Source organism: Chlorocebus sabaeus, chromosome 4 (assembly GCF_047675955.1).
Source record: "Chlorocebus sabaeus isolate Y175 chromosome 4, mChlSab1.0.hap1, whole genome shotgun sequence".
In the NCBI taxonomy this organism is placed as follows: domain Eukaryota; kingdom Metazoa; phylum Chordata; class Mammalia; order Primates; family Cercopithecidae; genus Chlorocebus; species Chlorocebus sabaeus.
This window is the reverse complement of record NC_132907.1, coordinates 79,366,734-79,377,997: the sequence shown is the minus strand read 5'-3', so window position 1 is coordinate 79,377,997 and position 11,264 is coordinate 79,366,734. Positions and strand designations below refer to the sequence as shown.

The following is an 11,264-nucleotide window of genomic DNA, read 5'->3' as shown; positions in this document are numbered from 1 at the left end:
GCCTGGGAAGTGTAGGTTGCAGTGAGCCAAGATCACGCCACTGCACTTCAGCATGGGCAACAGAGCAAGACCCTGTCTCAAAATTAAATAAACAAACAAACAAACAAATAAATAAATAAGTAAATTTAAAGGAGTTTAACTGAGCAATGAACAATTCGTGAATCGGGTAGCCTCCTAAGCCAGAGTAGGCTCAGAGACTCCAGCAAAGCCACGTGATAGAAGGTTTATGGACAGAAAAAGGAAAGTGATGTACACAAAATGGAACTGAGGTACAAAACAGCCAGATTGGTTACAGGTCGGCATGTGCTTTATTTAAATGTGGTTCAAACAGTTGGCTACATTTGATTGGCCAAAACTTGGTGAATTGGCACAGGTGTGGGTTACGATCTGTTTACACTTCCATTGGCTATAGTACACAATGTCCCGAACTTAAAATATTTCTGGTTGAGCTTAAAATATGTAAGGAGGAAGCTTTAGGCTAAACTTGATTAAACACAGTGCAGTCTGTTCTGCTGTAATGTGAGCTTTTAGGGCAAAATTTTGCTCAAGTGCAATTTGTAAATAAGGGAATAATGTCGGTACTGAACCCAGTGTTGTGTCCTTCCAAATGTTCTCTGCAGCTGCAGCCCCCTCTTCCTGGCCAGGCAGGCTTTCAGACAGCTCATGCAGCTACCTGGTCTCCCAGCAGAGCTGGTTGTCTCATCCTCTCATCCTGCCCTGGGTGTGAGGCCATGGTCAGGCTCTAGAGGCTATGAGAGCGATGACATTCTGTCCAACTGGACCGTCAGGGGCTCCGGTTTCCCTGGCGGCTATCTGGGGTGGGATGCCACCTGGATGTTAGCAGAATTCTTGCACTGTGAGGTAAACCTTAGCAATATGGGACGGGAGGCAAGAAGAAACTGGCAGGTCAATTGTCCACCTTCCTTCTGCCATATTTCCTGAAATGTAGTAATTCCCTGTGACCTTTCTGGAGATGGCCCACATGACCCAGGGAGCCAGGGCTGTTTTCATAAAACTGCGGCCGTCTTGGTAACACAAGTTTAAATTCCTTCCCTCTTCCCCTCATTCATTCCCCTTCCCCCATCACTCCTCCAAACACCCACCCCCAAAAACCTGAAAGTTTTGCCTCAGGCAGGGCTGTTTTCCAGGGAAGGAGGTGAAGACGATGTCAGTGTAAGACCGCGGAAGTCATTTCGGTTCACAAGTGATTTTTCTTACACAAGGGAAGCCAGAATAGATCATGGGAGTGGAATTATAACCTTCATCAGGAAGCGGGTAAGCCTCCAACTCAGTGGCTGCCCAAGCAGTAAAGGCCTTTTGGCTGAATTTTGAGAAAATTAAAATGAGGGCCTGTTTCTGGAGCCCCACCTTGAGAGACACAGCTCTCGGCTAGGTTAGATGGGGCTGCCTCTGGGCCCAGATTTGCAACAGTCCCGCTGGCCAGGAGCGACCCCTACATTTGCGTTCCTCAGCACTCCCAGCTCTGCTCTAACTCAAGTGTGGCTAACATGTTTACTGTGTTGTTTCTGTGCTTTTTTTGGAGACGGAATCTTGCTTTGTCGCCCAGGCTGGAGTGCAGTGGCACGATCTTGGCTCACTGACCTCAGCCTGCCGGGTTCAAGCAATTCTCAGTCTCAGCCTCCTGAATAGCTGGGATTACAGATGCCTGCCACCATGCCCAGCTAATTTTTGTAATTTTTAGTGAAGATAGGGTTTCACCATGTTGGCTAGGCTGTTCATGAACTCCTGGCCTCAAGGGATCAGCCTGTCTCAGCCTCCTAAAGTTCTGGGATTACAGGCCTAAGTCACCGCACCCAGTCAATGTTTCTGTGCGTTTTTAAGGGCCCAGTGGCAGCCTCCAGCCAGGCTGAGCTGCCCGCATGGTGGGTTCCAGTTGTCTCCCCAGGAACCAATTACCGTTTTTGTGAGTACTCTGGTTACAAAGTTGCATAGGTTTGGAGTGGTCTGCCTAATCCTATTTTTCTCGGAAAGGCTGTAATAAGTGTGTGATTTTTGAGAATGTTGAGGTATATTCAGGTATGCCTATGTTGCAATCTAGCAGAAATGTTGGTTTCTCAAGCAGATGAAAAAAGACCTGTGGAATGAATAAAATGCTTTAAAAATTATTCCTAGGGATATGGAAAGTGACATGCACATGATAGTATGAATATTTTTTAAAACTTTTTGTTTAGAGAGGATTTTAAGCCCTTACATTGTAGCTATTTTTAAAAAAGCAAACATTTCCCCATTGCAGCGGTGTACCACTGGATAATGAGATAAGAATACTGTGATGAATATCTTTCCGTAGCCCCTCTGAATCCACTCTTCTCTCTTTTTCTGTGTGTTCCGTGCCCTGGAAGGCTGGAACTGGAAGGCTGACTACATCAGGGACGACTCTCTTGCTGTAGGGCTTCTTGTTGAGTCCAGCCAATGCCAGACAAATGAGGGAATCCAAAGGTGGGAGAAGAGCGAGATGGGCCCACTCCTTTGTTTGTTTATTTGTTTTTTTGAGACGGAATTTTGCTCTTGTTGCCCAGGCTGGAGTGCAATGGCGCAGTCTTGGCTCATCGCAACCTCCATCTCCCGGGTTCAAGCGATTCTCCTGCCTCAGCGTCCTAAGTAGCTGGGATTACAGGCATGCGCCCCTACGTCTGGCTAATTCTGTTTTTTTTTTTTAGTAGAGACGGGGTTTCTCCATGTTGGTCAGGCTGGTCTCGAACTCCTGACCTCAGGTGATCCGCCTGCCTTGGCCTCTCAAAGTGCTGGGATTACAGGCGTGAGCCACCATGCCCGGCCTGCCCACTCCTTTGTTAAGACTCCTGGTCTGTCTGTGCCACCTATTTCCTGCTGGTGAGGCAGGAGAATAGGGTCTGGAGGCAGGGATCCTGAGGCCGATACACGCTGACTTCCTAGAACTAAATCAAAAGGAAGCCTCCAACTTTCCACACCTAAGTAACAAAAAAACACGTGGCTACTCACCGCCCCCCCGACCCCCAGCCACATTTTCTGGGTGGCAGACGGAAAATTGAAAGTATCTCTGGTTGGCTGCTTTCTGCAACCAATCAATCAGACTGATAGCCGCCCAAGTTTTCTTTGTCTAGAAGCCTAACTTTGTAACTTTACTTGCGCCTCTGACTGGTTGCTTTCCACAACCAATCAGATGCTTGCATAGGGTGTAACCTTTGTAACTTCACTTCAGCCTCTGATTGGTTACCTTCTGCAACCAGTCAGATGATTGCCGGCCATTACTTTATCTACATAGGGTGTACATCAAGTAAGGAATGGGAAACTTCGAGGGTATTTAAACCCCAGAAAATTCTGTAAAGGGTCGCTTGAGCCCTTATGCTCGGGCCGCCCCCATACTGAGGAGTGTACTTTTATTTTCAATACATCTCTGCTTTTGTTGCTTCATGCTTTCCTTGCTTTGTGCGTTTTGTCCAATTCTTTGTTCAAGATGCAGGTAACCTGGACACCCACTGGTGACGCTGGGACTCTGACTAGGAAACACCTTTCTTTGAAGGTTTGTGTATTTTCTAACCTTCAGCAGATGAATGAGTGAGGCAACTTCAGTAACCCTTGTCATATTCATTCTCTGTACAGGAAGCATGTAGTTAGAAATTAATAACTGGGGAAATGGGAGATATTTCATTCTGCCTTCAAAGAACAGTAGAGTATCTCTTCCTTGGCAAATGTGTAACCATAAAACATTATAAAATGCATTTGAAAAAGTGCCACTTAAAACATAAGTTAATCTGTTTTTCAATGATTCATAATATACGTTAGTAGCCCACAGTGTCTCAGGAGTCATGGTTATGACTAATTGTACTAAATTGTGTGGAAAGTCTGGTTCATGGGATATAGAGAACAGAATTTTCTATATTTTGCGTGTGCTAATCCTGCATGTCTACTGTAAAAATCCCTTATGAACACCGTTAAATTATAATAAAACAGGGACCCAGCAAAATGACCCCATCAAAAGTTCTGTACTTTTAAAATAAAATCAGAAGTATTATCAAATGTCTCCTACATTCCAGACACTATTATGGTTTGCTTACCATATTTCCTTTCATCTTCAGGACAACCCAACAAAGTGGATTTTATCATCTCTCTTTTGTAGATGAAGGAACGGGCTCAGAGAAGTCACGGGTCCAAGGTCACACACCCAGTAAGGGGCAAAGCCTGGATTAGAGGCTGGGCCTGTTTGGTTCCAAAGTTCATTCCCTTTCATGAGACCAACCGCCATTTCGAAGATCATCAAAAGGGAATTCTAGAACTCAGAACTTTTTGGCTTTTCTGAGCTTTCACGGTTTTGAGTGATCCTGAATAGGTGCATCCCAGCAGACTGTGGAAGCGAGTCCTTCTCTTTCCGTTCTTCTAGAGAAGCCAATTCTTATGATTTAGGCATCGCTGTGTCATTACCCACTGCAATGGCATAACCTACCGAGATTAGCTGGCAAGACAATCTTTCACGGTGATGGCCGGCAGGCACCACACTGTGAGATCCTGGGACTGAACTTTTCACCCGAAGAAATGCAGGAAGCTATCCTGTCGGGCAGTCACTTACAGTGCTGTGCCTTGGATCATGGAGTTTTAGAGCCGGAGGGGAATGCCTATAATGAAAGCAATAACTTTTATTTACTCGCAAAGACCTGTCTCAAAATAGTAGGCTACGCTTGGCAGGCAAAAAGGCAATCTTGATTTTTCATGTCCCATAAACAAGGCAACAAGCTCTTGTGTGAGAAGGTAAAATAAAGGCTTAGTTTTTCAGTATTTTTTGTTCCTCAGATGTACATCTGAGTATGTCTTAAATCCTGAAGGCTGGCCCAGACCTGGAGAATTAATCCCAGCTGGTCTGGGGGCAGTGGTGAGCAGTGATCAAGCAGGATAGCACATGAGAAGGAGGCAAGTTGCTGGGTTTCCATGTGTGCTTTGTGTGGAGCTTGCAGCTGACCAGCCAGCAAGAAAGAGAAGCAGTTGAGAGTATGGACTCTGGAGAGAGACTGCCTGGGTTCCTATCTTGACTCTGCCACTCACCTCTCTGAGCTCAGTTTCCTCCCCTGTAAAATGGCAGTAACAAGCACATGCACCTCAAGGGGTTGTCCCGAGCCTTGCTCAGGTAACACATGTGAAGCATGGAGAATGATGCTTTGAACAGGGTAAGCCATCTATGTGTTAGTGACAATTCTTACGATTTTCATGTTTTCAGAGGTTCAGAAATATGAATCAACCTGTGATATGGTTTGGCTGTGTCCCCACCCAAGTCTTGTCTTGAATTGTAACTCCCATAATTCCCAAATGTTGTGGGAGGGACCCCGTGTGAGATAATTGAATAATGGGGGTGGTTTCCCCCATACTGTTCTCCTGCTAGTGAATAAGTCTAATGAGATCTGATGGTTTTATAAGGGAAAATTCCTTTCTCTCAGCTCTTATTCTCTCTTGTCTGCCACCATGTAAGATGTGACTTTTGCCTTCTGCTATGACTGTGAGGCCTCCCCAGCCATGTGGGACTGTGATTCCTTTAAGCCACCTTTTTTTTTTTTTTTTTAAATAAATTACCCAGTCTTGGGTGTGTCTTTATCAGCAGTGTGAGAATGGATTAATACAACCTATCTGAGGTCCCACAGCTTGTAAGTGCATGCATTGGGACGGGCGCTGCCCAGAATAGATGGAGGGTGTAAGTGGCCCCCATCCTGAGACTGTCTAGGAGACCCTGAAGTCAGACCAGGGGAAACCAGACACAAGTTCATGGTGCCAAATGCAAGAGTCAATATTGAAAACCGGTTCCATGTGAGATTCCCCCTGAAGAGAATGCTGCAGATCTGTGGTTTCAGGTACGCCAATTTTGAAATATTCTTTCTTTCTGCTTCCATGATTCTTCTGCTGAGAGAATTTGCTCTACTGAGAAAGGTTGTGGGTCATGGCAGTAAGCCATCAGGAATAAAGGTATTCACAGTCTTTCAAGTGTCTGTTCAGTGTGGAATCCCCAGCTCCTGCAACACTGCCGGGCATGTATTAGTATTCACTCATGTTTATTAAATGAATATTTATTAAACAAGTGAATGAATGGATGCAGGGAGAGAGAGACGACTTAATGAATCCAAGTTTTGCGTACCAGGGGAAGATAGACCGGAGCTTAACAATCACTACTCAGTGTTCCCTAGGCTGAGGCCAAATATGGCCCCAGGGGAGCTGGCTGAGCGACCAATGCAGGGAGTGTGAATGGCAGGTTCTCTTCAAAGACTGCATACTCCCCTTCTTCTCCGCTCCTGGGGTGGCTGCTCAGTGTGTGGACAGTGGACCCACCCACGTGGGACCCACAGAAGGGCTTTCAGGACATGCAAAGAGAATCCCTGGTAGAGGCATTTTTCACTTCCATGGGTCACAGTGGGTCCTGGGACATAACCAAAAAACACATTGTGGTCTCCATCCGGAGATGGGGGTGGCAGAGAGAGGCTGGCCCAGATATACCGGTTGGAAGACTGTTGCAGGAATTCAGGTGAGAACTGAAGAGGGCTTGCATTCAAACACAGGTGGTGAGAATGACCTGGAGGGGATGTGTTCTGGAAATCTTTGTAGGGTGGATTGTCAGCATTGATTGGATTCATCACATCCTGCCCTGAAGCCTTAGATGTCCCCAAATAAAGTGAGTTTATAGTTTCCAGCTGAGAATGTTGGCCAGCTACCAGCTATTGCTAGGAACTGGCTTTTTTAGAATGGCCACTCTAGTCATTGTTTTTGAATTTCGGAGTGCCATCTGTTTGCTTCTACAGTGTGTTTCTTTCCATACTTTATAGAGGTCTATTGAAATGGCATTTAATTCAGGATTTTTTCACCTGTGAAGTCACTGTACCTTTTCCCATTAACCTAATATTGCATCTCTTCCCCTCCCCCAAACTTCTCTCTCTCTGTTCCTGTCTCTCTCCACCTCCCACCCCATCTCCTTTAGTTATGAATGGCTCCATACATTGGAGCCATTACAGCACCTTGCCCTATAACTTTGATTCCAGTGCAAGGAATGGAAAACCTTTGTAGCTCAGAAGCATCTTAAAATTCCTTCATGGTTTCCTTGACCTTAATCCATAGGGTAGAAGGAGTCTTTGGCTCTGGTAAAGACAGGTATGTCTGGTGTCAGGGACCCCTATCATTCTAAAAGCAGGTTATCCCTCACTCCTATGCTCCTCCTTTGAAGTCTCTAGTTCTTGTCTAGAACCAGGAAGCTTCCTCAGAGATATGCTGCAATTGCCGACAGCTTCCGGGCCTGTCCTTGTTCTAGTAGTAACACCTGACTGCCAGCCACCATTTGCCCACACCAGGAAGGTTGCTTAAAACAAGGCAGAGAGCAGGCCATGATAAGTCCACTCCAAGATGTTGCTTCACGCTTTCCCCTGGGGGCTTGCCTTCTTGCTATTACCGGTTTTCTGTGCTCAGTTCAAGCCTCAGGCTGGCTGATCTGGGCCTTTCTGCTTTACCTGGGCTTTGGTGCTGGCTTCCTGGTCTCAGTTCTGCCCGAGTTCCAACCTGCACCTCCCTGCCCAGCCCAGACCTGTGAGTGCCATATTCTAATTTATCCACCGGGACTTAGAAACTTCTCTGTGCCCTCTGGTTAGGTTTGGGAAACTGGGCTCTGACTTTGCCACTGCCTTTTCCATGATCCTTTCCTGTGGTGCTTCATGCCCCTGCGTGACAATGGAAGTCATTTGATCTGACTGTCACCAAATGAGCCTGTTTGGCTAAAAGAGAAGCTAAGCTCTCGCTCCCCGAATCATTATGTAGGACACCTCTTTTGGGCATCGTTCAGTCATTTCACATTTGGACCTGAGATTTCTAAGTTCAACCTCTTTTATCATTCATCAAATTTTGAAACCCATCTATCTATCTATCTATCTATCTATCTATCTATCTATCTATCTTCTGTCTGTCTATGATCTGTCATCTATCTATCTACTATCCCTCTATTTATCTACTATCTATCATCTGTCTGTCTGTCTGTCTATCTATCTATCTATCTATCTATCTATCTATCTATCTATCTATCTTCCAGAGACAGGATCTTGCTCTGTCACTCAGGCTGGAGTGCAGTGGTGCAATAGTAGCTCACTGCAGACTTAGCTTCCTGGGCTCAGGCAATTCTCCCACCTCAGCCTCCCAAGTAGCTGGACCACAAGCGTGTCATATGATGCCTGGCCCCCAACAATTTATCTGGCAATTTTATTTGATGAACCTAACTACTTTGATTACATCTTTTAGATTTAAGCTGCAATCACTAGTTTGTGTTTAAGGAGTATATCTGTTCCTTGGGTTTGATGGGGCTCAGGACATGAAACCCCAAAATATGGCACCTTGGCATTTCAGAAAACAGTAGAAGCAAGAAGGCCACTCTGACCTTCCCTTACCTTTCTCCTCTAAAGTGGATCAAAAGACTCTGGTTTGGGAGGGGCCTTCATTATTTTGGGAGGAAAGGAACATTCTTATATCTGAAAACACAGTGACACAGAGAAGAATCTGAACCAACCGGCCTTGCTAAGTTCCCCCCAGTTTATTACCACTGGATTATACCCCTTTGTCCAATTATACTTCTTCACGACTGCCCACTTCTTCATCAAACCTAGGGTAAAAAGATATACAAATTTACCTGCATTGAAAGACAAAATTATAACAAATTTAGTTTAAAAATCTTAATTGGCTTTTATTTGCAATCCCAGAATCAGGCAACATCTCATTCTATAAAATAGAGATGAGCAGGGGAGATTGGCTTTATAGACAAAAAAGGGCTGAGGAAAGCAAAAGTAGAACAAAAAGTAAATTGGTCGTTTCAAAGTAACTTTTCTTGTAAAAGTTAAAGGGAAGAGGGCTTCCTTATAATGCCAGCTAAAACTGGCCTGTTTGGGGATTTGGCTCTTTTCTGTCTTCGGATTTCCTGAAAGTTCAGATAAACAACTTAGCTAGATGGCATGAAACTTTAGCATGAGTAACCCCATTTTGGTCTGGTTTGTTGGGCCTAGTGCAGGAGCTCAGTCTAAACCAATGGCCTCCTATCCATTTTTCAGAGAAGCACTGGTGTCTTGGGTCTACGTTTCTGAAGGCTCTCCTGCCATGTAAAAGTTACATTAAATAAATCTGTATGCTTCTCTCTTGATAATCTGCCTTTAGTTATGGGGGGGCTCAGCCATGAACCTAGTGATGGGAAAGAAGGATGTTCCCTATAGGTACCTCCCATTTTCCTTTGTAGGGCAGGAATTACTTTTCTGCTGGAATTACTTTATAGTGTAACTGTTGGGCCTCAGAAAATGATACCCTGAAATGAAAGCCCCAGAAGCAGCTTCAGAATCAAAAGTTTTTCTCTGACTTCTTTTCTCCTGTCTCTCAGTCCCATTCTTCCACAAGGTCGGCTATAGAAACTAGAATCTCTTTTCCCCAAGGCAGGTTATCAAAACCAGAATACCCTTCCCCAAAGTCAGCCATAAAACCTGAAAATATTACTGTAACTTCCCCCACATCCCTGTGTAAAAATTGGCCACAAAGAAATTATCTGACTACCTTGGTTGATTGTAAGTCATAAGACCCCCATTCCAGGGAGGGTCCTGCCCTGTGCTCAGCACAAAGGAATGCTGGCCAGGCACAGGGCTCACGCCTGTAATCCCAGCACTTTGGGAGACCGAGGCGGGTGGATCACATGAGGTCAGGAGTTCAAGGCCAGCCTGGCCAACATGGCAAAACCCCATCTCTACTAAAAATATAAAAATTAGCCAGGTGTGGTGGCACATGCCTGTAGTCCTAGTTACTCAGGAGGTTGAGGCAGGAGAATCACTTGAACCCGGGAGGCAGAGGTTGTAGTGGGCCGAGATTGTGCCACTGCACTCCAGTCTGGGCAACAGAATGAGATTCTGTCTCAAATGAAAAAAAAAAGAAGAAAAAGAAAAAGGAATGCTACACAGAGAGGCCAAAAAAAATCTAAGCAGTCAGGACTTGCTGGACTTCCCTTCACTCTATTGGCCTTAGATCATACCCTTTTTGTTCACTTATATTTCTGCATGGCTGTTCCTGCTTTGTTGAACCTAAGCATAAAAAAAAGCAATTGCCCTTGTATCTTTAGGTCTTCGTGCTGAAGGTTCTTGTGTTGTGGAAAACTATGATCAAACATATTTGTATGCCTTATTTTCCCCATTTTCTGTGTTTTGTCAGTTTTGGTTTTCAGTGAATCATCAGAAGGCAAAGGGGACTTTTTCCCTTATCCCCCTCATAATCAGTGCACTCAAGTATGTTCTAATGCAACCAAGAATACATTTGGAGAAAATTAATGCTATTGATGATTACTGAAAAGTGGCTCATGCCTGTAATCCCAGCACTTTGGGAGGCCAAGGTGGGAGGATCACCTGAGGTCAGGAGTTTGAGACCAGCCTGCCCAATATGGAGAAACCCTGTCTCTACTGAAAATACAAAAATTAGCCAGGCATGGTGGCAATCCCAGCTACTCAGGAGGCTGAGGCAGGAGAATCGCTTGAACCCAAGAGGCAGAGGTTGCAGTGAGCTGAGATCATGCACTGTGTTCCACCCTGGGCGACAGAGCAAGACTCTGTCTCAAAAAAAAAAAAAAGAAAAGAAAAGAAAAGAAAGTTGTTTCTTTGTGAAACAGAGGTATTATTAGAAAGCATTTTAATGTGCTTTCTGTTTGTACTTTGGGTATGCTACTTTATCCCTGCTCAGCCCAAGGTAAGGTACAGTTCTGGGGTAAGTAAATGGTATTTCCAAGGGAAATACCAAGGGAAACAAAAGTTAATAGTCAACTCCTGACATTCAAAATAGGTTTTTGCTGCCAAACAATAGATTTGAAACCAGATTTGCCTAGAGAAGATTCCCCAAATTAACACATAGGAAAGAACAACAGAAAAGGTAAGGAGGAAGACACATTGTCTCGATCACATATTTCCAGAACAGAGTCTAGAGAAAGGAGGGGTGCCACTGGAGCTGAGGGGAATGCTGAGAGCTTGAAGCTTTTGCTCCATTTTAATGTGGAACCCTCGGAGGAGATCATCTTACGGGTTGCTCCCTTGTGGACCTGGGGGAAAGCGACTTTGAAGTAGACTAGGAAACAGAGAGTGGGCCCGGATCTAATTTGCCTGAGTTGTTCTTGCTTCTGGAGGGTCATGGAAGCGACCTAGAATTTCTCTCCTGCTCATGGGGTTGGAGGTGGGGAGGGAGACACAGAAGGTGGCTGTTTCCGGATAGCAGATCTTGGTCCAGTGCCCACGGTGGAGAGGAGCCAG

The 11,264-nt window shown here is 45.1% G+C and overlaps 1 long non-coding RNA gene across 1 annotated transcript in view; it reads left to right on the top strand.

The window, feature by feature from the left end:
• Nucleotides 1-3,614, top strand: part of LOC103215026 (uncharacterized) — a 25,904-nt gene extending 22,290 nt beyond the window's left edge. Inside the window, exon 4 of the long non-coding RNA XR_012092863.1 lies at nt 3,455-3,614. This is a non-coding gene — a long non-coding RNA (uncharacterized lncRNA). The remainder of the gene's footprint in view (nt 1-3,454) is intronic.
• The last annotated feature ends 7,650 nt before the right edge of the window (nt 3,615-11,264 follow it).